General features: G+C 23.7%; 1 protein-coding gene across 1 annotated transcript in view; it reads right to left on the bottom strand.

Annotated features, from left to right (window-relative positions):
• The window catches only part of LOC122511259 (serine-rich adhesin for platelets-like), a 223,437-nt gene that overhangs the window by 92,485 nt on the left and 107,399 nt on the right, over positions 1-23,553 (bottom strand). The window lies entirely within an intron of this gene.

Raw genomic sequence — 23,553 nt, 5'->3', positions numbered from 1 at the left:
GTATTTTAATTATTTTGAAAATGAGCTTGTATTCTTACATGACTGCGGTGCCGGTGGAATTACACATTTTCACGGTTCAACGTCAGGTTCTTACTTCTGAGTGATTCATTCTTGGGGAATGCGATGTGGCAATGGTCGTCGCGCGGATAAAACACGTCGCGAGAAAAAGAAAGAGTGAGAAGGAACAGTAAAGTTCTAGAAGATTTCAAATGAACAGAAAGAGAAAGATATGCTGGTAGACAAGCAGATAGATCGTCTGATAGATATTAAGAAAGAGGCAAAAAGAGAGAGAGAGAAAGAGAGAGGGAGGGAGGGACAAAGAGAAGTAAATACTGTACATTAATGATTCGAGTGTTCAAGCAAAGAGCAAGAGAGAACAAGTGAGTTGAGAGAGAAAGAGATGAGAAATGGAGTGACTAAGCTCCACAAGAAGAGTGTAACACACCGCACCGCACACCGAATGTCTGCACGCTTCGCCAATTCACTTCTACCATTTTCCGCCTCCCGGATGTTACGTCACGATTAACCTGCTGCACCTCCGCGGGCCCAGCAAGACAGCAGGGGAGCTTTGAATCATTTTGAATCGCTTCTTCGTGGATGTTGGGGGAAAAAAAATGAATCTAGTACAAGAAGCGATATCCTTGACCGAGCACTTGCTGTTCAGCTGCCTTCAAATTATCCAAGAGGATAATTGAAGACCTGAAGGCTTAGGAATTATATAAGTGACCACGAAAACCATTAATCAACTTCTTTTCACGACTCAATATATTTCAATATACTTTGAGATCGATTCAAGAGGGCGAAAAACATCAATTTCAAAATGCCAGATTTCATTTCATATCAAAAAGAAATATTTTCCATTCACCAAAATCAAGCTTCGTATTCGATATTAATTTTTCAAAAAAGTACCATTAACAACATGTGGTTGTATTAGATCTCCAATGCTAATTTTTCTCTTCAAATATATTGAATAAATTGAGCTGAAATTTTGTGAGTAAAAGTACTAATTTATTCTACAAATTTTGTGAGTCAGTTTAAAATACAATCAAGAAGGGCAATGATGAATAAAAGTGAAAGAATTTTAAGAATTAATTATTACAAAATACTTTGAAATCCACAAAAATCTAAGGCTTTAAGTAACTGTCTTAACTGATAATTTTAAAGTGTTTCATAATAATTAATTTATAGAATTTTTAAACTTTTGTACCTCACTCAGGGTTGCTACAAAAATTTAATTTTGTTTTTCCATGATTTCCAGACAAAATTTTGTCTTTTTCCCTGACCCTAAGGAATATTCTGCGATTCACTTTAAAAATTATTAGATATTCAATTATTAAATATTAATTTTATTAGATATTCAAAAAAATGTTCCATTACATTTATTTACGAATTTCTGTAATTGTAAAATTATTCGAAAAGATCAATAACTTCTTTTGAAATAAATATTTAATCATGATTATTTTTCCGTAGGAATTAAAATTCTTCAAAATATTCAAATTCAAACCTTTTTAAAATTCAACAACTTATAAAAAATTAGTTATTTGTAATTCATGAAAATAATTGAATTTCTAAAAAGAATTTTATTATTTGCGAAAATAATTGAATCTCTGTAAAAAATTATTATAGTTTATGAAAATAATAGAATTATTAAGAAAAAATTTTTAACAAATTTGCAAATAATTGAATTCCTGTGATATTTTTATTATTTATGAAAATAATTAAATTGTTTTAAACAATTTAATTATTTTGGAAAATTTTATTAAAATAGTAATTATTAATTTAAAATCATTGAATTAAGGGAAATTTTTTGAAAATAATTGTAATTTGGCCTAGATATTTATAAAAATTTTTAAAATACAATTTCCCAAAACTTTAATCATTTTATTTCAAAATAAAATTTCAAATATTATTATAGTTTAACAATAAATTTAAATTTTCAAAGATTTCAATTTTAAAATCTTTTGAAATTTAATTATTTCTAAAAATTCAAACTATAACACTTCTAATATTCAATTATAGTATTATATCTAAAACTTTAACTCAAATTTTTTGATAAGAATTGATTTAGAAATCAATTCTTATTAGAAAATTCTATTAGAATTCAATATTCAAGTACAAAAGTAAATAATTTTTTTAATAATTGAATATTTCTCAAAATTTAATTCTTATAAAGAACTTTATGAAAACTTTTTTAAATAATTGAATTCTTTCGAAGAGTTTCAATAGAAGTTTCAAGAATAATTGCATTTTTCGAAGAATTCATTTAAAATTGTACAAAAATAATTGGAATTCAATTAAATCACTTAAATAATTGAATTCCCGTAAAAATATTATTATTTATGAAAATAATAGACAAACGAAATTTTTTTAAAAATAAAATTTGTAAAAATACAAAATTAATTATTTTGAAGAAAATTTAAGTTCATACGCGGAATTTAATTAAAATTTGTATGATGAATATAATTGAATTTTTCTATAGAGTTAATCACAATTTTTAAAAATAAGTGAATTCTATCAACAAAATTTGTTAAGATTTCTAAAAATAATTAAATTTCATCAAGAAATTGAACTCGAAAACAATTTAATTTTTCAGAAGAATTTTATAATTTATGAAAATAATTGAATTTTTGTGACGGATTTTACTGGAAACTTTCTTTTAAATAATTGAATTTTTATGGAACATTTTATTGAAATAGTACTGAGATATTGGAAATCTCGTTGAAAATAATTGAATTTCGACAAATTTTTGAAATTAATTAAATTTCTACGAAGAATTTTATAAAAATTTTTGAAAATTATTGAATTATTTTAAGAAATTTAATTTAAAATGCATTAAAAATAATTATTAAATTCTAATCAACGAATTAGTCAAAAATTTGTTTAGAATAATTGAATTCCTGAGATGGAATTCATTATTTATAAAAGTAATTGAATTCTTGCGAAGAATTTTATAAAATCTTTTTAAATAATTGATTGTTTTCGAAAAAATTTATGAAAATTGTATTTTTAATGGAATTCCTTCGAAAATTTGATTATTTATGAAAATAATTGAACGTTTACAAAGAATTTTATAGAATTTTTTTTAAATAATTGAATTCTCTTAGAAAATTTTTATTAATATAGTAGATATTGTAAACAATTGAATTTCGAAAAGTTTTTGAAAATAATTCAATTCCTGAGAAGAATTTTAATAAAATTATTAAGAATAATTGTATTTTTCGAGAAATTAATTTAACATTGTATTAAAAATAATTGAAATCAAGCGGATAGTTTTATTATTTATGAAAATAATTGAATTCCTGAGAGGGATTTTATATTATTTATAGAAATAATTGAATTTCTTAGAAGAATTTTATTATTTATAAAAATATTTGTCTTCTTGTGAAGAATTTTTTAAAAATCTTTTTAAATAATTTAATTCCTATGAGAATTTTATTGTTTATGAAAATAATTGAATATTTGCAGAGAATTTTATAAAAATTGTGTTTTAAATAATTGAATTTCGAAAAATTTTTATAATTAATAAAATTTGTACGAAAAGTTTTATTAAAAGTTTTTGAAAATAATTGAATTGCTACGAATAATTTAATTAAAATTTTCGAAAATAATTAAATTCTTTCAAGAAATTTAATTAAATATTGAAAATAATTTTTACACTCTAATAAATAAATTTAAAAAAAAATTGTAGTAGAGAATTTCCAAACAAAATGTTCCAATTCAAAATTTGCAATGTAAAAAGGACAAAAAATATCTTTTTATCAAAACATCTTTGCGTCTTGATCTTAAAAAACAAATTCTTCTCTTTTTTGCGTCGACAAAAAAGTTGGTAACTTCAGTTTTTGTGCAAATAAAAAAACCCAGTGAATCTAATATGTACATCGAGAAGTTTTTTTTTAAGAAAAAGAATTTATTGGAACATTTTGAATTTGGAAAAAATATTTTGGAACTTTTGTTTTCGAAAAAATAAAAAATAAAAATTTATCACTTACTGCTACTGCATTCATATAGGAAATGAAAGTACTCACCTAAAACATAAAAAAAGGTAAAAATTAGTATTATTATTAAAACTTCTAAATAAGGTATAGAAACTAATTAAAAATTTAATTTTCCAAAATTAAACCAGTATTTTCCGTTATCAGAAAAAAAATTCCCATTAAACTTTCTGTTCCATTCCCCGTTACTATGTATTTATTTGAAAGTCGTACTTCCAATTTGGGGGACGGTTATTAAAATCGATTTCCAATATTTACTGTAATCAGGTTGTTTTTTTTTTGCCCGAATCCAAAGCCTCATACAATCTCAACCTATTTTCTCTCCCCTCCGCATATGTGCCTTGCCAAGTAGAATTTTTATTTATACTTCAAGGAATGTAATACCCTTACGTGATAAAATAATATTTATCAAGTCTTCTCGCTTGCAAGAATAAACTAAGAAAATAAATGTTCGATATAAAAATCAAAAAAATAGAGAACAAAAAAAAGGAAATTTTCATGTTTGCAAAACTTTGCAATAATATAAATAAAAATGAGAGAGTCTTCTAAATTAAAGAAAAAAGAAAATAAAAAATAAAAATAGAGTCCCATTCATAAATTTCACTATCTCTCCTTCTCATCCTCTGCATTTTAATCGCGGTTTAAATTCACTTTTTATCAAAACGATCCGAGGGAAAGGATCAGAAGATAAGAACTCTCATACACTGTAGGCGAAAGTACGATTATCTTAATTCCTGTTTTATCTCTTCAAATATGATTAAAAGATTATTTTCTTTACATTCGAAAAAAGATTAAACCAAAAATTTAATCACTTAAGTGTGAATTTAACATCAATTGGAGCGTTTTTGCGAATTCTTCATTAATTAAACTTTGTAGTTAACAGCATCAAAATTATCACTTGATACAAGAGTCTTTACAAATCTCTTAATCTCTTTAGTACTTAAATGGAAAAAAATTAATTGATTCAAATAACCGCTTGATTGACTAATATCAAATAAAATTGTATACGAACCAATAGTTTCAGTATTTGAAGCAAATACCATTTAATTGGTTCTAATAAAAATTATTTTATTCAATAGTTATTTAATTCAAGTTGATATTTATTTTATTCAGACAAATATAGATAGAAATTATTTGATTTAAGTAAATATTTATTTGACATCACAAGCAAATATTTATTTGATTTAAGAAAATTTTGATAAACATTATTTGGTTCAAGTAAATATTTTTTCGACTCAAGCAAATATTTATTTGATTCCAATAAATATTTATATTTGATACCAGACAAGTATTAGATTATTTGAAAGAATCAAATAAATATTTTCTTCAGCGCATAATATTAAGAAACTCGATAAATATCTGCAACAGCACGATACATTAATTGTTTCGGGGTCGCTAATTACAAATCTAAAGTCCGACTTTTAAAGTTTTAAAAATGGCAAACAATACAATTAAAAATCAATCAAATTTGTTCAAAAATTGTCAGCTGGTGGTTTTTCCTCTAATTATTTTAGAAATCTGACTTCATATTCGTAATCAGCGACCCCAAAAACCCCTGAGTCACAATTTTCAAGTAAATTTGATCGATTTTTAATTTAGTCGTCCGCCATATTGGATCCGCCATTTTGAATTTTAAACATCTGACATCATATTCGTAATCACTGACCCCGAAAACCCCCGAGTAAAATGATTTAAACGAATCCGATTGAATTTTAATTTTCATTGGCCGCCATATGCGCAAGAGCAAAAAAATAGAATTTTGAGAAAAGTAGGGGTAACGAATCCAAAAAATTTGTTTTTCGCTATTTTTGACATGGGAGTGGTTTTCAATGTATTTTCGCCCTCTGAATACGATTCCAAAGTCCAAAATTGCATATCACGTGAAAATTTTGAGAAAAGCTCACTTTTTCGAGGGTAAAGACTCCAAAATCGAAGTATTTGGTGGCTTTTAATTTTTTTTTCTCTTTAACTTGACTTGCAAGAGACTTTCATGAAGTCTTAAATTAAAGATTAATACGTTCACTTTAAGTTCCATATTCAGAAGACCAAAAATAAATAGAGGGTTTTGAGAAAAATGGAGGTAGAATACCCGAAAAAAAGTTTTTATTTGATATTTTTGACATGGAAGTGGTTTCCGATATATATTTGTCTTCTGAATAGGATTCTAAGTTCCAAAATTGCCTATCACGTCAGAATTTCTAGAAAAGTGGGGGATAAAAATTTCAAAAGACAGACTTTTTGGTAGTTTTCAATAGTCTTTTATCTTCAACTTGACGTGTTAGAGACTTTTATCAGATCTTAAGTTAAAGCTTGAAACGTGCTCTTTAAAATCCATATGCGCAAGATAAAAAAAATAGTATTTTGAAAATAGTGGGGGTAATAACAACAAAAAAGTTTTTTTTTACTATTTTTGACATGGGTGTGGTTTTCAAGGTATTTTTCGCCTCTGATAACGATCCCGCGTCCCAAATTTGTCTATCACGTCAGGATTGTAAGAAAATTGGGGGGGGCTTAAAAACGTGTTTTTTTTGGGTATTTTTACCTACATTTCTCTCAAATTTATCTATTTTTTGGTCTTGTACAAGTAGGTCTTAAAATTAATATTTCAAGTTTTAATTATAATCTTACGAAAGTCTCTAGCACGCGCATTAAGAGGAAAAAAATTTTGTTAAACTCCACAAAAACACGTTTTTAGGATCTTTACACCATCTTTTTCAAAATCCTGACCTGCTACACAACTTTGGGATCTGGAATCGTGTTTAGCGATGAAAAATATATTAGAAACCACTTCTTTATAAAAACTACCATGCAGGCTGTGTTATATGTGACTAATTTCATTTTATTACAAACAAGTTTAACCGTAAATGATGTGATATTTTACAAAAATTTATTAATAAGCAAAAGACATTAATAATACGGATTAATTTTGTACTAAACTACTAAATTCTAACTATAGGAACATAAAGATGAAAAATATGCAATTGTTTTGAGTTATACCAGAAGGTATGCTGAAAAAATTATGACTAGAGACTCAAAGGCTGGTGCGCTAAGTTAAAAAAGTATATAAATAGAATTTGCTTTAAGGCACAAGTTTCTCCCTCAGTCTCAGAAGCTAAACTGAGCCTAAAATCAAATGGAATTTATAGAAATTTTTAATTTTTACGCCAGAAGGGTTAATCATAATCCAATCAGAATTTTCTCACTTAAAGTTAAGTAATAATTTAAGAGAAGAGTAAATGAAGAAAATTAAGAGCATCTTTCCTTAAGAGAATAATATTCATGAATCAAACTAGAATCAAGCACTAATGGATTAATTTCAAGAAACCAGAAACATAGAAGAGAGTGAAAGGAATCTCGAGATGTTGGAAAGAGTGACAAAAAGGTGATGCGACTAGTCACGCAGACGTGTTTCTCCGACAAGTAGATAATTTAAATTGATTGCCTCCTCGACGCGTGGATACATATATATAACATATATATAGAGACAAGTTTTCCGAAGTCTCGGATCGCAAAGCTTCACCTAATACGGTATCTGGTTACTGACTCTAATTAGACTAATGCGACGGACTCTAATTGCTTTATTAAAGCAAACAGGCCTTTTTAGAGCGAGACACTAATTGGTCTTCGATCCGAGTTCATGTCTGATTTTCTACTTAGCATTGTAAATCGACTGCGAGGAGAAAAAAAATTAATGATGCTCTCGAGTGGTGTTCTTTAACTCTTGAACGAATGAATTGCTAGTTACACTACACGCCATCAGTGCATCAATATAAGTAACAACAAAAAATCATGTCTGTCATGGTTAAATTCATTTAAGCACAAATTATTATTCAAGTTGCATGTTACGCGTTGCATGTCCTAATTTCGAAAATTAGGCGACATTTTGTGAATCGATCGAGCCTGCGATTTTCAAAATTAGGTGACACTTAATAACGGATCGAGCCTACTTTTCAAAATTAGCAGATATTTCAGAATGGATTGAGCCTTTTCAAAATTAGGTGACACTTCTAAACGGTTTGGTCTTTTCACTTATTTTAGGTGAGAAAAGATACTATGATTCCTGTTATATTTTCTAAGTCCCGCATTTTCTTCATGTAATCATGAAGGAGATTATAATTATTTGTGAGAATATTAATTTATTATTCATGAGCGGCTAGTCTTATGAGAGATAACTATCAAATTGCGAGGTGAAATGAAACTGATGTAATCGAAGTTTACGGCTGGATTTATCGATCGTTTACTATGGTATCGGTTATATTTCTCTGCCGTAATTACTATATCAGTAATGAGTCGAAAAATGCAATATGCAGTCTGGTAGCATAGATGCCTCGCAATTTTTCGTTTCGCTTAATAGCTCGAGTCGCTGGCTGTTGCACTACTCAAGCGAATAGGACGTTCCGCTCGAAAGGCACTGCTGACAGAATCGAAAACTCTAGTCTAGACGAAACTGTTTCTCAACACACGAAAGTACATACAGAAGTGAGTATTATACTGTCATGAGTCATGCAATGTTTAACCTTTCGAAAAATTCGTTTCTTTTTCCTTGAAGAAGAAAGATGAGAAGAAATGTTTTGTTAATTCATTACTTAACGCATATGATGCATGGTGTATAATTACAGTAATAGGAATATAAATTAAAATGAGGATCGTTAAGAACTTTAAGATAAAGGAAGCATAAAGAAAGCATATGAGAAAGAAATACCGAAAAGTTGGTATAATGGAAGGATCGAGATGAAAACAAATAGATGCAACCGATTGGCTTATTCGGGTTGTGGTACAGACTATACAGGCATAATGCGTAATGAGAGTGCGGGACCAAGTGGCGTGGGTGCGCTTCGTTCCTTATTTTTTCTTTCCCTTTATACATGCTGTAGGTATTAAGCCTGCGCAAATCCAACAGATAACGATCCTACCCAAGGTGGTATCCCACTCTTCAAACTTTAATGGGTCTCGCTTCGTCGCTAACGGGTTGTGCCAGTGAGTCACAGCGTAATTGGAAAATTCTTTATGATGTATGTACTCTCATGTTCCTACGCCAATTTCTCCGATTGTCATTTTACTCGTTCCTGCATTAGTGATACTACTTGATACTTCCATTCTTCAATCTTCTATTTTTATCCTTTTCTCACACTTTTATTAATGACTCGATCATTCATTTACAGATGTGGGCTTCGTACTACTCATCCACTTAAAACTACTATTTACTACTTTTTTACGATTTCCTACTATTTGCATACTTTTTTTTAGATTTCTGACCCCAAAAGCTACATTTTCCTATTTTTAATCATTTGCACTACTTTAAAATCGCTAATAGATGGAATAAAAAATGATTCTCAAAACTTTTAATATAATTCTTAGAAACAATTAAACAAATTTTTTTAAAAATTCTTTCAAACGGTTTAATTATTTTCAAAACTTTTTCGATATTCAATTATTTTCAACATCTATCAACCCACACAGCACCGAAACTTTCTTAAAAACAATGAGTTCAATTACATTCAGAAATAATAAAATTATTCGATGAAAATCAATTATTTTGGAAGGGTTTAATAAAACGTTTTTAAGAAATTCAATTATTTACAAAAAAAAATTTAATAAAATTCTGGACAAGATGTCAATTATCTTCATAAATAATAAAATTCTCCACAAATTCAATTATTTGCAAAAATTTTATTCCCAAGAATTCAATTATTTTCATAAATAATAAAAAATAATAATAATAATAATAATAATAATAAACTTTAATAAAATCCAAGACAAGAGTTCAATTCTTTACAGAAATAATAAAATTATTCGACGAAAATCAATTATTTTCTAAGGGTTTAGTACAATTTTTCCAAAGAAATTCAATTATTTAAAAAAATTTGAATAAAATTCTTCAATTATTTTTAGAAATTTTAGTAAAATTCTTCCCAAGAATTCAATTATTTTCATAACTAATAAAATTCGTTGTATAAATTATCAATTATTTATAAATAGTCCAATAAAATTCTAGTCAAGAACTCAATTATCTTCATAAATAATAAATTTCTTTGCAGAATTTGTTTTTTAAAAATTTTTTAATAAAATTCTTCCCAAGAAATTAATTATCTTCATAAATAATAAAATTCTTCGCTTGAATTCAATTATTTACAAAAACTTCAATAAAATTCTATTCAAGAATTCAATTATTTTTAAAACTACTAAATTTCCTCACAAAATTTCAACTTTTTAAAAATTTTTCAGGAAAATTCTTTACGAATTCAATTATTTACAAAAATAATAAAATTCTTCTAAGAAATTCAATTTTTTTTAAAGGTTTAATGAAATTATTGTTCTCAGAAATTCGCAATTATTTACAAAAAATGTAATACAATCCTTGACCAAAAATCAATTATTTTCAGAATTAATAAAATTTTCTACAGGAATTCAATTATTTTTAAAAGATTTAATAAAATTCGTTACAAGAATTCAATTATTTTCATTAATAATAAAATTCTTTGCATGAATTCAATTATTCTTTACAAAAAATTCAATAAAATTCTAGTCAAGAATTCAATTATTTTTAAATTTAATAAATTTTCTCACAGAATTTCAACTTTTTAAAAATGTTTTCGTAAAATTCTTTACGAATTCAATTATTTACAGAAATAATAAAATTGTTTTCAGAAATTCAATTATTTACAAAAAATTTAATAAAATCCTTGAGCAGAAATCAATTATTTTCAGAATTAATAAAATTTTTCACAAAAATTCAATTATTTTAAAAAAATTTAATAAAATTCGTTACAAGAATTCAATTATTTTCATAAATAATAAAATTCTTTACGAATTCAATTATTTACAAAAACTTTAATAAAATTCTAGGTAAGAGTTCAATTATCTACAGAAATAATAACATTTATTGAAGAAATTCAATTATTTTTGTCGGATTTATAAAATTGTTTTCAAAAATTTAATTATTTTAATATTTTTGTTTAAAATGGAAAAATAATGTAGCAAATTTTTTTTAAATTGTTCCTAAAGTATAAATAAATTAAAAATACAAAAATTAAAGTTACACACGATAGAATGGGAAATTTATCAAAATTGATAATTTTTAATGTTTAAAATTTATTGGTAAAAATTGAAATTCAGTTCAACTGAATTTGAGCTTAATTAAAAAGAAGGATTACATAATTCAAAAAGATTAAAAATTTTGACAAATTAAATTCAGAATCGAAATAAAGATTGTAATCGATGAAATTTTTAACAATTTATAATTTTAATTTATTGAAATATAAATGAATTAAAATTTTTTTTAAAAATATTTATGCTTGAAAATATGTATTATTATAGAAGTTTTACAAAATTTAGGTGAAAATAAACGGAATAGGTGAAAAAGGTGCAAAAATTTAAAAAAGGTGAAAAGTATACATGGTTTGGATAAAAATTAAAGGTTCAGGACTTTCGAAATTTCGGCAAAATTTAAAGATTTGAATATTAAATATCGATCTTCTGTCAAAGTTTTTAATATTTTTCAACGTTAACTTTTTTCCATGCATATTTCACAATTTTAAACAACTTCTCACATGGATTTGCAAAAATATGCAATGGATAAAGAAAGATAAAAATTCTAACCTCTTCAAAAATTAAAATTAATCAGTTTTGACCATCTTATATATGTATTTTAATACATAATTACAGCCCCACAAAAAGAAAAAAATTTTGTCTGTAGAACCAGAATAGTCGCATCTCTTACGTATTTTGGGTCGCTGAATCAGAATCCGAGGTCAGAATTCAAAAGTTGGTTCGTTTTTTTCTAACCTCCAAAAACATACTTTTTAGGTAATTTTTAAGCTGCAATGAAACAATTTCAGTTATTTTTCAAATTACAACTATAGATTTTTGCTTCATTGAGTGAAATTAAATATCATTTGACAAAATTCCTCAATATCAAAATTTTGAATCTAATATGGCGGATATTTTAAAATTTATAAATTGATTTTGATTTAATTGAAACTTGGTACTCATGGGTTTTCAGGATAGCTGACTTTTTTGGTTCGCCAAGAAAATTTTTTTTATTTTTTTGGGGCTGTGTAATTTAAGTTTAAAGAAGTAAAAATAAAAGTAGTGCCTCCCCTTAAAATCTAATTATTTCCACAGAATCAACAAATCATTCTTTGCCTTAAAATTGAAAATTCCCTGTTCGCCAATTGGATTCGCCACGCATTTTGAGTTTACAATGCAATGCGGCAATCGCAGGCGAATTTCGCACCTCGTAAAACCGAGCCGTATCAGATTTCACCTCGAAGGAAGCACATGCTACATACGTATACACAATTCAATAGATATATATGCACGAGAGAAAATGAAGGAGGTAAAGAATGCCCTGGTGTGATCGCTCTAAATTGGCCGATTAATCGTCCACCAGCAAAGTTTCTCGGAAATAATAAATGTGCGTGCACTTTGCTGATAAATTTCATGCACTTAACAAACTCAAAGCAAGTGTAATAACTCTTTTACAAATTGTTTCTCTCTCTCTCTCACTCTCTCACTCTCTTGCTCTTAAAAATAGATCAAAATCGAAATCAAACAATTTATTCACACACGTTATTCTGATAAGATTCATTTGTTATCCAAGATCACATAAATAATATCCATTACATTTTATTTTTCAATGTATTAAATTATTCAGTTTCTCTAATTTCATTACACTGGTTCGTTCAGTTTTCTATATAATAAATAATGATTTTCTAATATTATGCTCTCTAAATAGTGCTAAATCTGATAGAGGTCACTTTTGACTTAATGAAATAGTGCCGATTTTTAATTACAGGCTCAAGTCCGCAAGGTTTTTTTAAAAATTAATTATCGAGTACGAAGCACTTCAAAAATAAGTGTCTTTTTTTTAAAATCTTGAAATAAAATGTTAAGAAATGAGTTGCCACAAAAATTTAATTTTCTTTTTCCCTGATTTCCAGAAAAAATATTTTCACTTTCTCCCTGACCCTGAAGAATATTCTGATTCACTCCAAAAATTAATATTACTCAAAAAAATTTTCTATTACATTTTTTTAAAGAATTTCTTTAATTGAGGTTCCAGATCTTAAAAGGGCACTTTTACCATTTAAAATAAATGCTGAAAGTGCCCTTTTAAGATCCGGAGCCTCAATTGTAAAATTATTCAAAAACAATAATAAATTCTTTTTTAAATAAATATTTAATCATTATTATTTTTGCATAAAAATTAAAATTCTTCACAAGATTCAAATTCAAACCTCTTTCAAATTCAACAACTCAAACAACAACAATTAAATTACAAAAAATTCTAATAGAATCCTTCGCAAGATTTCAATTATTTTCATAAATAATAAAATTTTTCATAGCATTTCAATTATTTTTAAAACAATTTAAAATAAATTCTTGGAAAAATGTAATTATCTTCAAAATTTCTTTGCAAGAATTCAATTACATTTCACAAATAAAGAAATTCTTCGCTGAAATTCAAATATTTTCAAAATCTGCTACTTTAATCAAATTTTTCAAAAGAATTCAATATAAAAAAAATGTAATAAAACTCGTTGCAAGAATTCAATTATTTTCACATAAATAATAAAATTCTTCACAGGATTTCAATTATTCAAAAGAAATTTAGGTAATAAAATTCGTTGCAACAATTCAATTATTTTCATAAATAATAATATTCACCACAGGATTTAAATTATTTAAACAAAATGTAATAAAAATTTGTTGCAAGAATTCAATTATTTTCCTAAATAATAAAATTCTTCACAGAATATTTTAACTATAAATTCAAATTTTCAAAGATTTTAATTTGAACTTTGTTCAAAATTCAATTATTTCTAAAAATTCACGCTATAATGCTTTTAATGTTCAAAAAAATGTTTTTTAATGTTCAATTATAATTTACAATTTTAAGTGAAATTCATTTTTTAATCAATGTTTATTAGTAAATTTTTCGAAAATTCAATTATTTAAATACAAAAATAAATTATTTATTAAACACCTAATTGATTATTTCTTAAAATTAAATTTTTATGAAGAATTTTATCAAAATTTAAAAAAAATATTTGAATTCTTTTGGCGAGTTTTAAAAAAAATTTTAAGACTAAATGCAATCTTCAATCAGTTTATTTAAAATGATATCAAAAATAATCGAAATTCTGAGATAAGTTTTGTTATTTATGAAAATAATTGAATTCTTGCAACGAATTTTATTAAAAGTTTTTTTAAATAACTGAATTCCTGTGAAAAATTTTATTTGTAAAAAATAATTGAATTCCGGAGAAAAATATTATTATTTATGAGAAAATAATTTCTTTCTTGTGAAGAATTTTATTCAAATTTTTTTAAATAATTGAATTTTTTGAATTTTTTAAAACTGTTTGAAGATGATTAAATTCCATGGAGAAGTTCCATTAAAAAATTGAAAACAATTGAAATCTGACAAAGAATTTTATTACATTTTTTTTTTAAATAATTGAATTCCTATGAAAAATTTTATTTTTGAAAAGAATTGAATTCTTGGGAAGAATTTTATAAAATTTTTTTAAATAATTTAATTTCTTCGAAGAATTTTATTTTTTACGAAAATAATTGAATTGTTTCGAAGATTTTTACGAACATTTTTGACAATATTTGTAAAATGTAATAACATTTTATGAAAATAGTGGCATTTTATGATCAATTTATTTTATTATAATTTTTTTTAAATTTATAAAGCATTTTATCGAAATTTTTTAAAATAATTGAATTGACGAGAAAAATTTTATTATTTATGAAAATAATGGATTTCTTGCGAAGAATAATTGAAAATAATTGAATTCCTACGAAGAATTGTATTGAAAGTAATTGAATTTATAGGGAAATTTTATTAAAATTGCAATGTTTTTAACTTAATCTTGTAAAGAATTGTATCAACATTTTTTTAAATAATAGAATTTTTAAAAGAATTTTATTTAAATTTTTCGAAATAATTGAATTTCTTAGAACTATTTTTTTCAATTCTCTTAATATATTTGAGTTCTCTCTAGAAACTTCATTAAAAAATTAAAAATAATTGAATTGGTGGGAAGAAATTTAAAAAAAAAATTGGTAAGTAATTGAATTCCTGTGAAATTTTTATTAAAATTTTGTATAAATAATTGAATTCTTTTGGAAAATTTTATTAAAATAGTAGATATTAAAAATGATTAAAATGAGAAACATTTTTGAAAATAATTAAATTCGTGGGAAGAATTTTACTAAAATTTCTGAAAATAATTGAATTTTTGAGAACAATTTTATTAAACCCTTCAAAAATAATTGAATTTCTGCAAAGAATTTTATTATTACTGTAGATAATTGAACTGCTGTCTAGAATTTTATTAAAATTTTTGTAGATAATTTAATTAGTAAATAATTTTATTATTTATGAAAATAATTGAATTCTTGGGAAGAATTTTACTAAAATTTCTGAAAATAATTCCAATTAATTCTGAAATTTTTAAGTAAAATTATTCATTAAATAATTTCTAAGTAATTATTTTATAATAGTTTTTGAAGAATTAAGTTATTTAAAGATAAATTATTGTCAGAAATAGAAAAAATTGAAGGTTTTGTATCAGAATTCTTGACAAACAAAAAAGACACAAAAATTCAGAATTGTCTTATAAATTCAAAAACTTTAATTTTTCCATTACTTTTAATAAAAATCCCTGACTTTTCCCTGATTTCCCTGACCAATTCTAATTTTCCTGATTTTGATTGAAACGAGGACTTACGCTTTGTGTGATGTAATACGCGAATTTTCGAGACAACAAGTTTCCATTATTATTCGTGAAAAGTCGACGAGTCATTCACATTGTAGAAAGGATGAACCGAGGGAAAAAAAGTTCATTCAGAAAGGAACTTTATTTTTTTCCTTTTAGTCTAGGAGACTAAAGACTGTAAAAGTAGTCATTATGATAATGTACGTTTTAAGTTCCTTCGTTACGAGTCAAGGATTTTCTTCTATTTTTATTTTTTTGTTCTACAAATATAAATTACAAAGAGTCGAGTCGAGTCGAGAAATAAACGTTTTCTTCTCAGTCTCACAGACGACAAGTTACTTCATTTTGCGTTCATTGTCCTCGAGCGACATTGTTACCAGGACGCCTTTATCTGCACTACATACATATACATATACAGACCATATGTATATAGTTTGACTAATTTAGGGCCTCGAAGTTGAGTAATTGCAATGCGAATTTTCAAAGCATTCCAGTAACGAGAGATTTAAATCTTTTTTTTTTTTTAATTTTTCACACTATCCTATATAATTAATAATTATCATTAAAATTAATTATATACCCGTTTTTTCCGTTTCGAGAGTATTTTTATTTTATGTAATAATTTGTTTTTTTTCTTTGTATTTTTACTTCTTTTTAATGCCTCTATTTTTTTTTAAATAATAGTAATGAGGTAATAATTTTTTCACCGAAATGTAATCAACGAGTGTGGGTATAAACAACTTTTTTTAAATACTTTTTGGTTTACGTATGAAATAAGACAGAATAAAGGTATATAATTTGACCTCTGTCGATGATACAAAGTTATTCTTAAAGTGCATAATCGGGGCCAAGGCTGTCGTCAAGGTAAAAATAAAAAATACGTGATATGAACTAATTGAACATTATAATTTTTTTAAGTAGAGAATTTCTAACTCCTAGGGCAGAATTATTAAAAATTTATCAAATGAATACCTAAGTTCTGTCATTTTTCTGTTATCGAAGGAGAGATTCCCGAATGCAACACTAAAAACTTAACGAAAGAATTCCATTATTTATAAAAATTTTAATAAAATTCTACGCAAAAATTTTCATAAATAATAAAAAACTTCACTAAAATTCAATTATTAGAAAATTTTTATAAATGTTTTCGTAACAATTCAATTATTCAATAAAACATTTATTTTTATATTTAAATAATTGAATTTTCGTAGAATTTTCTAATAAAAATTGATTTAAAAATGTACTTTAGTTCAAATTTTAGATAATAATTGAATTGAAAGCATTGTAGCATGAATTTTTGGAAATAATATTGAATTTTTAAGAGGTTTCAAATTCAAATAATTGAAAATTTTAGTAAAATTCTTTGCAAGAATTCAATTATTTTCATAAATAACAAAACTCATAGCAGAATGTCAATTATTTTTAATACAATTTTAATCGAATTCCTCGAAAAAATGTAATTTTTCTTAAAAATTTTATTAAAATTTGTCGAAAGAATTCAATTACAAACTAAAAAATTTATTGATAAAACTCTTTATGAGAATTCAATTTTAAGAAAATATTTCATTATTTAGTATATTGTTTGTTTTTGTATTTAAATTATTGAATTCTCAAAGAACTTTCTATGAAAAATTATTTATAAATATTAATTTCTTAATTCTTTGCAAAATTCAGTTATTTTTATAAATAACAATATTCATCACAAGAATGCAATTATTTTTAAAAGTAATAAAATTCTTCGTAAAAATTCAATTATTTGAATAAATTTTTTAACTATTCTCCTCAAGATTTCAATTATCTTTATAAATAGCAAAATACTACTCCAAAATTCAATTATTTTCAAAAATTTTAATAAAACTCGTAGAAAAATTTTTAAGTATTTTCAAAAAAATTTTCTCAATTTAATGATATTCAATATCTACTATTTTAAATTATTTTAAAAAAATACTCCTTGACTCGGAGTGATCGTTAATTTTCACTATTTATATTTTAAAAAAAGTTTGAATTCATTTTTTCGCAAGAAATCAAATATTTTCATAAGTAATAAAATTTTTCTCGTGAATCCAATTATTTTAAAAAAATATCGATTAAATGCTTTATAAATTTTTGAAAAATTATAATAAAATTGATCATAGAATACAATTATTTTCGTAAAATATAACATTCTTCTCAGGAATAAATACAATTATTGTCAAAAATATTTTTAAAAATTCTTCGAAACAATTCAATTATTTTCTTAAAAAATAAAATTCTTCGAAGCAATTCAATTATTTAAGAAATATTAATAAAATTCTTCCCAAGAATTACATTTTTTTCAAAAATAAAATTTTTCACAGGAATCCAATTATTTTTAAAAAAATTTAATAAAATTCTTCGTCAGATTTCAATTATTTTTAATTATTTAATGAAATTTCTCTATGGAATTTAATTATTTTCAAAAATTTGAATAAATTCTGAGAAATTCAATTATTTAAAAAAAATTTGAATAAAATTCTTCACAAGAAAGAAATTATTTTCTCATAAATAATAATATTTTTCTCTGGAATTCAATTATTTTGACAAATAAAATTCTTCACAGGATTTCAGTTCTTTAAAAAATTTGTTAATAAAATTCGTTGCAAGAATTCAATTATTTTCATAATTATAACAAAACTTATCGCAGAATTTCAATTATTTTTTATACAATTTTAAATAAACTGATAGAAAATTGCATTTATTCTTAAATTTTTTTTTAAATTCGCCTAAAAAATCAATTATTTAAAAAAATGTTGATGAAATTCTTCATAAAAATTCAATTTTAAGAAATGTTTAATTATTCAATAAATTATTTATTTTTGTATTTAAATAATAGAATTTTCATAGAACTTTTCAATAAGAATTGATTTAAAAATGAATTTCACTTAAAATTTTAAATTATAATTGAATATTAATAACATTATGGCGTGGATTTTTAGAAATAATTGAATTTTGGAAAGGTGTCAATTTAAAAGCTTCGAAAATCTGAATTTTTCATACTTTTAACTAACAATTCTGTAATAGAATTTATTTCTTTGAAAAAGTTTAATTGAATTCTTTTTGAAATTATTTGAAATTTTTATTTTCTAATACGTAATTAATTGAAGAATTGTAAACAAATGGATTTGAAAATTCGCAAAGAACTTTTTCAAAAGTTATTAAAAATAATTGATTTAAAGAAGAATTTTAGTTAACAATTCCAGAAAATAATAATTGAATTGAAATGATGGAAATAATTTTGAAAAACTTACAGTAACAATATATAACAAAACTCGGAGTGTTCCATTTTTGCTTGTTTTATAATAATATTCTTATATAAATTAATGAATTTCAAAAGGTTTAAATTTGAATGTTTTGAAAATCTTGATTCCTACGAAAAAATAATGATGATTAAATATTTATTTGAAAATAATTGATGTTTAATTATTGATTCTGTTCTGTTCCTAATTCCTATTGAGAAGTTGTAGTTTGATGTAGTTTTGTTTTTTAATGAAACAAAAGAAAAAAAAGAAAAGTTGAAAATGGACAAACATACAATTCATTTGCTTCCTCCCCTCATAGCGAGTGCGAGTCACATTTGATAAATTGGTTGACCCAGTATTCAAATAACTAAACCATCTTGTTAATCTAATTAAGTTAATAATTAGTTAAGTAGGTTAATAAAATATGTTTAAAACAAATTGCAATGGGTGTGGTTTTGAGATTGTGAATTATGAAAGAAAGTTAATGTAGTACCTTTGCCAGATGTCACAGTCTATAAGTGTCACGACGCATGTGCAAAATGTAAATGTTCCTTTAACAGGCACACTTTTTGTATGTCAATTAAAAATTCCCCATTGTAAGCCGAGAGAATAAAAATATCATCATTAATCTCGCATTCCACAACTTAGGGGGAAACCATTCTTAAAAATTATTTTTAATTTCTTTATTACCGCACAATATTACTTCCGGAAGGAAAACAAAATTATTTCTTAATAAAATAACGCATAGTTTCTGGTTCCTGATATACTGTCAAAAAATTCAACAATATTCAAATTAAAAAATATTCAAGTTAAATTTTCAGGCAAATCACAAATTTACAAGTGCGAAATTGTTTCTTTTATATCAAACAAAATAAACCAGTAGAAAAAGACCCTTGCATAAAGAAGTAAGCGGAAAATATTTGTCAGTCACAGAAAAAGATGATGAAATGGCTACGTTTTCAACCTAAATTTTTCTATTTGAAAAAAAAGGAAAAAGAAAAACGTGATGGACCATTAACAGTGGGAGAAAGTCCATAAAACCACAGACTAAATGCGCTTTGTCGTTTTTTTTTTTTTGACACTCAAGAAAATATTTTCTAAATACGAAATCGGTGTTTGCAATTCTATAACCCAAGTCGAAACATTCCATGGAATTTCCGCGGAAATTCTGCAAGTTTTGTGTATTTTAATATTATTTTAATATTTCTATTATGATTAGAGTCTAATAATAAGCTTTGTTGCAATTTATTTGCAAAACCTGAATAAAATACGCATTTTGCAAAAAAAATTACAACAAAGGTTATTATTAGACTCTAATCATAATAGAAATGTTAAAATAATATTAAAATACAAAACTTGCAGAATTTCACTGATTTCCAGACAAAATTTTGAACTTTTCCCTGACCCTAAAGAATATACTGATTCACTCTCAAAATGATTCGAATAACTCAAAAAACTATTTAATTACATTTACGAATTTTTACATATTAGGTACGAGAATTTTTTTAGTTGTAAAATTATTCTTAAACATCAATAAATTCTTTTTAAAATAAATATTTAATCATTATTATTATTCCATAGAAATTAAAATTTTCAAAAAATTTCAAATTCAACAATTTATAAAAATATTATTATATTATAAAACATGAAGATATCGATCACTCCGAGTCTTCGACTCGGAATAATTGATATCTTCATGTTTTATAATAATTTAAATTTCCCTAAAATATTTCCAAACAAAAAAATTAAATTATTTACAAAAATTTTAATAAAATCCTTCCCAAGAATTAAATTTTATTATTTTTAGAAGTAACAAAATTTTTTACATGAATTCAATTATTTAAAAAAATGTAGTGAAATTCGTCGTAAGAATTCAATTATTGTCATAAATAATAAAATTTTTCATAGGATTTAAATTATTTTTAATACAATTTTAAATAAATTCTTCAAAAAATGTAATTATTTTCAAAATTTTTTTGCAAGAATTCAATCACATTTCACAAATAATGAAATTCTTCGCTAAAATTCAAATATTTTCAAAATGTACTATTTTAATCAAATTTCTTAAATAAATTCAATTATTTAAAAAAAATGTAATGAAATTCGTTGCAAGAATTTAATTATTTTCATAAATAATACAATTCTTTACAGCATTTCAATTATTTAAAAAGAAAGTTAAAAAAAATTCGTTGCAAGAATTCATTTATTTTCATAAATAATAAAATTCTTCACAGGACTTCAATTATTTAAAAAAATTGTAATAAAAATTCTTTACAATAATTCAATTATTCTCCTAAGTAAAAAAATTTTTCACAGGATTTCCATTATTTTTAATACAATTTTAAGTAAATTCTTCGAAAAATGTAATAATTTTCAAAAATATTCAAAATTCAATTATTTTTGAAAATTCATGCTATAATGCTTTTAATATTCAATTATTATGTAAAATTTTAACTGAAATTCATTTTCAAATCAATTTTTATTAGAAAATTCTACGAGGATTCAATTATTTAAATACAAATAAAATGCAAATAAATAATTTATTGAATAAATGAATGTTTTTCGTAACTAAATTAGGTATCATAAAGAATTTTATCAACAAATTTTTAAATAATTTAATTCTTCTGACGAATTTTAATAAAAATTTTAAGAGTAATTACATTTTTCGAAGAATTCGATTAGAATTTTATTAAAAGTAATTGAAATTCTGCATGAGTTTTATTACTTATGAAAATAATTGAATTCTTGCGAAGAATTTCATTAAAATTCAATTATTTTGAAAAGTCTTAATAAAATTCTTGGCAAGTATTAATTTATTCCCATTATTATCAAAATTTTCACAGAAATTCAAATATTTTCAAAAGTTTTAATACAATTTTTTCGAAGGAATAAAATTATTTTAATTAAAATTTTAAAATAATTTCTCAATAAAATTAAATTATTTAAACTTTAACTTTTTCCAAAAAAATTAACTCTACAGAATTGTTAGTTAAAAGTATGAAAGAATTTAAATTTTCAAACATTTTCATTTGAAACCTTTTCAAAATTCGATTATTTCTAATTTCATGCTATAATACTTTTAATATTCAATTATAAACTAAAATTTTAACAGACAATTCATTTTTAGATCAATTTCTATTAGAAAATTCTACGAGAATTCAATTATTTAAACACAAAAATCAATTATTTTTTTGAATAATCGAATGTTTTTCAAAATTGAATTCTCAAAAAGAATTTTATCAACAAATTTTTAAATAAATTGAATTCTTTTGACAAATTTTTATAAAATTTTTAAGAATAATTACATTTTTCGAAGAATTCGATAAAAATTTTATTAAAAATAATTGAAATTCTGCATGAGTTTTATTATTTATGTAAATAATTGAATTCTTGCGAAGAATTTTATTAAAATTTTTAAAAAAAATTAAATTCTTCTGAAAAATTTGCATAAATTCAATTATTTTCAAAAATTTTAATAAAATTCTTGGCATATAAATGAAAAATAAAAAAAATTCTTTGCAGATTTTTAATTATTTTCAAAGATTTTAATAAATTTTTTGGAAAAATTGAAATATTTTTGATAAATATAATAATAAAAATCTTTGCAGAAATTAAATTATTTTGAAAAATCTGAATAAAATTTTTGGTAAGTATTAAATTATTTCCATAAATATCAAAATTTTCGCAGAAATTCAAATATTTTCATAAATTTGAATAAAATTTTTTCGAAAGAATTCAATATTATTCTTAAAAATTTTGATACAATTCTTTATAAGAATTAAATAATTTTCAATACCAATTTTAATTGAATTCCATGAAAGAAGTTAAAATTTTTGAAAATTTATAAAAAGAATTGAATTCTTGAGAAGAATTTTATAAAAATTGCGTTCTAAATAATTGAATTCCTGTGAAATTTCTATTATTTATGAAAGTAATTTAATGTTTACGTAGAATTTTATCAAAATCTTTTAAAAATAATTTGGCAAATTTTGTGAATAGAGTAGATATTGAAAATGATTGGATTGCAAACAATTTTTGAAAATAATTTTATGTCGGCGAAGAATTTGGCTATTTATAAAGATAATTAAATAAAAACTTTGCGAGAATTAAAAAAAAAAAAATTTTTAATTAAACTTTTTCAAATTTATTAAAATTTTATTAAAATAGTAAATATTGAAAATGAATTGAAATTGAATTGAGGAAAATTTTAGGAAATAATTGAAATTTTGCCAAGAATTTTATTAAAATTTTTGAAAATAATTGAATTTCGGAGAAGAATTTAATTATTTCTAAAGATAATTGAAATTTTGACGTGGCATTTTTAAAAATGTTTGAAAATAATTGAATTTTTGGGAAGAATTTTATTACTTTTGAAAATAATTGAATTTCTGCAATCATTTGCAACTTCTTCTAAATTCAATTTTTTTCCAGTACTTCAATAAATTTTTATTGAAGTACTGGAAAAAATTGCTCTGATTTCATTGACCTGTGGCAACCCTGGAAATGTTAAAATATTTTTGAAATAAAAAACTTGCAGAATTTCAATGGAAACTCCACGGAAATTCCATGGAG

This window comes from Leptopilina heterotoma, unplaced genomic scaffold (assembly GCF_015476425.1).
Source record: "Leptopilina heterotoma isolate Lh14 unplaced genomic scaffold, ASM1547642v1 Lhet_121, whole genome shotgun sequence".
NCBI lineage: Eukaryota > Metazoa > Arthropoda > Insecta > Hymenoptera > Figitidae > Leptopilina > Leptopilina heterotoma.
Note: the sequence above shows the minus strand (reverse complement) of the source record. Positions and strands in the feature narration are given on the sequence as shown.